Source organism: Rattus rattus, chromosome 2, assembly GCF_011064425.1.
Source record: "Rattus rattus isolate New Zealand chromosome 2, Rrattus_CSIRO_v1, whole genome shotgun sequence".
NCBI lineage: Eukaryota > Metazoa > Chordata > Mammalia > Rodentia > Muridae > Rattus > Rattus rattus.
In genome coordinates, this window is record NC_046155.1 from 32,553,561 (window position 1) to 32,557,377 (window position 3,817).

Here is a 3,817-nt window from a genome sequence, read left to right on the forward strand (position 1 = left end):
GTCATCTCTGCTCATTGAGACTCAGTCATAGATAGCAAAGGGTCGGAATTCTAAGTGTTTGCCTTGACTAAACAACGTAAGGCAGTCTCCCCTTGTTCTTCAAGCGAATGGGCTATTTTAATGCCGTCTGATTTGATTTCACCACTGCCTTTTAAGGAGAAGATTTGGTTTGGGTTGAAAATGTATGGTTAATCGTATCAAACCGTATGAGTTAAATCTCTAGAATCTGCTGCATTAGTTTTACAGTTTGCTTTTGAAGAAAGGAATTTTTGAAAATATATCTATAGTCAGGCTGTGCATGCGTCTGGACAAAGCTGCTGTGATGAGCATGAGGGCATTTTCAGCCCCATTTTCGTTGGCAAAAGATGTAAAGATTCATTTTAAAGAAAATGCTTATGGTTTTGATACCAATCAAAATGCTTCCTAATTATTTTAATGTTTAATCAGATGAATATTTTGGTCAGTAAAGCTGCACTAATTTAGGGATACAGTTAAAAGATTTTTCATGCTCTCTTTTGACAGTAAACCTTCGTCTTCCTATTTTGTAAAATATAATTAGAGGGGCCAGCCAGATGGCTCAGTGGATGCAGATGCCTGCTTGAGCACTGCAGCTCGATCTCCTGGATTCACATGGGTGGAGAGAACAGACGTCCACAAGTTGTTCTCTGACCTCCCTGTGTGCACATGCATGCATGTGCACATATATATGATCAAGTAGTAAAGTTTACATAGCCAGAGGCTTGTTCAAAGTTAAGTTAATTACTGGATTGTATGACAGCCTTTTTTAATGGAATTTTCTAAGGTTAAAAATGATGAATAATGAAAGCAATAGACCAACACTGGCGAGCTTTAAATATGGTGTCCGTGTTGTGAAAAGACGGTACACAGCAAACTCATTCTGGAATAGCAAGTATTCATAGCTGGGCACTGGTGATCACCGTTAACAATGAAGAGACCTGCCTTTGACGGGTGTCACTTCCAAGAAGAGTAACATGAGAGACCAACCCTCCAGAGTGGGTGGCCCTTTCCAGCATCTGGATATAAGGAGATTTGGAGGAAGTCTTTTGCTGGGGAATCTGGCGATTTCTGCCATTGCTGCTGTTCTCAGCATCCTTCAGTGACTCAGACACCAGCGTCTTTGGCCTTCCAACATGGAATGAAGACTAGCAGTTTCCTTCGGCACCATACTGGGACTGCTGGAGCACCAGGCTTCTTAGTCTGAACAGATACAGGCTTTCACTCTGTCGCCATTGTTGGAACTACGTGGTTCATATTGGTATATCACCACAAGTGCACACAGTCGTTCTGCTCACTAGAAGACCCTGCCCAAGACAGACATGATGGAGATTTACCCTTCTTCCAGGATACAAATCCTACAAAGATAGGCTTTGAGTGACATTGTGTGTCACCGGGGGTGGGCTTTAAGGTTTCAAAAGCCTACACCAAGCCCATGCTCTGTCTCCAGCTTCGGATAGGACGTGAGTGCCCAGCCATTGCTCCAGCACCATGCCTGCCCGCTGCCATGATGGTCACAGACTAACCTAGAACTAAGCAAACACCCAGTTAAATCTCTCTTTTATAAGCTCCCTTGGTCACAGCGTCTCTTCACACCTCTAAATAATGTGAATACAAAAATAACGAACACCCTTCCAATCCTGTTTTACCTAAAACCCAAATGAGCATTGTAACATAAGCTGTTGATTCCAACAAGAGAAGAGCAGTTTGGAGAACCTGTGTCCCGTGTTCCTTATTCACTGCCTGGAGTATTCGCCATGCCGTGCCTCACTGAAAAGTATCAGGAGTTGGTTGAAAATGATTTCATAAAAAGTAGTCATAGTCTGTGAATTGTTCTTGAGTGAATGACTTAACCAATGTGAGTATTTTCACAAGGCTTCTTGGCCCCCCCATCTTTGGTACAAATTAGAATTTATTTTTTTACAGTTGCTTTGTGGGTGCACCTGTGTGGTGATTTAAATGAAAACGACCCCCTCTAGGTTCATAGGGAATGGTACTATCAGGAGGAGTGGTACTTTTGGGAGGTGTGGCCCTGTTGGAGTAGGTGGTCTTGTTTGAAAAAGTAAGTCCCTGTGAAACTTTAAGGTTTCTGATGTACTAAGTACTAAGACAGCTTGTGTGTCTGTCATACATATGAAAATCAAAGGACAATTTGCTGCAGTCACTTGACTATACTCAAGTCGGGATAGAGCACGGGTGGTCAGGTTTGGAGGTAGCCACCGTCATCTATCCATTGGTCCATCCTGTTACCCTAAATTGGTATTTTTAACTCACTAATACCTACTGAGTACGTTCTGTGTTTGAACTTTACATTTAGCCTGTGGCCATGCAAAGATAAATCAACCTTATTTTTTTTATAAGGTTGCCTGAAAAGCAAGTTCGCTCGGTATCCTGTGCTGGCTAAATAACCCTGGATTCTTTGAACACTGTATAGTATCTAGTATCGGAGGTTATGAATGTGTGATAGTAATCGTTAGGTTCCATCGTTAACTAGGACTGTAGTTGATGTCAATCATATAATGACACATGACACAAATATTTGAGGTTAGAAGGGTAGCAGCCACTCTGATGGACAACTGCATGTGTGCATCGTGCTGCACTTTGTTTTTTGACTCCGTGGTCATCTTGAAGTTGCCCACACTCACTTGAAACTACCTATATAGAATCCCGATCTTAACTCTGGCTCTAAAAGCAAAAGCAAGCACCTGAATGAAAGAACGCTTCATCCTCCCCAGGCATAACCAACTCACAGTTCCAACGTAGCCATCGCAACTACAGAACCCATCCACATCCTTAGTTTTGGCGTTAAATAGCTGAGTCAGAATATTAATAGGAAAACTTAAGATTGAAACACTTTCCCTAAGGTGGTATTTCAGGTGACTCACCAATGACACTTGGAACTTGGCTGCCTCCTGCCAAAAAGTATCCAATAAAAAAATATTGCTGTCGTGTTAGTATGAGGCCAAGCAGAGCAATTCAGGGAGAAGCAGAGAGAAGCCAGATTGAGTCAGTCAGCTTTGAAGATCAGATTCTACATAGGCCAGAAGCTTCCAGGCCTAGGCCCAGGGATAGCTAGAACAGAGAAGGAAGTGCTCTGGGCTCAGCCCAAGCCTTGTGTCTGCACAGCTTGGGTATGGCTCTCATCTCATCCCTCCATCTGAGGAAATAAAACAGACATTTACAACCATGTAGTAAGGCTGGCCTCAGAGTCTTAGCAGTCCTGGCTCAGCCTCTCGGCGTTAGGATGATAGGCATGTGCCACCACATCCAGCTCTGCAGTCCAGTCTTCACGCAGGCAGGCGAAACCAAGACGTCTCAAACGTCTCCACTCTGCCTCTTTCTGCCCAAGAAATGTTTGCGAAATCCCAGAATGTACATATACAATACATGTATTCAAATCAAACATTTGCTGATAAGAAACAGTTCTTTGGTAAACATAAGATTCTACATTTTACTTTAAAAAAAAAACAAGTTTACATACTAGTAAAGTAAGTGTGCTTTTTTTAAGAGCAGCAGTACGTTTTTAAAAAGGTATTCTTATTTATTTGTTATGTATATAGTATTCAGCCTGCATGTATGCCTGCACACCAGAAAAGGGCAGCAGATCCCATCACAGATAGTGGTGAGCCACCATGTGGTTGCTGGGAATTGAACTCAGGACCTCTGGAAGAGCAGCCAATTGCTCTTAACCACTGAGCCATCTCTCCAGCCCAAGTGTGCTTATTTTTACATAATTAAAACCATGACTGAACACGTGATACTGCAGAATGTAGGACATCTTCAGTGTTTCTCAGAGTTAACC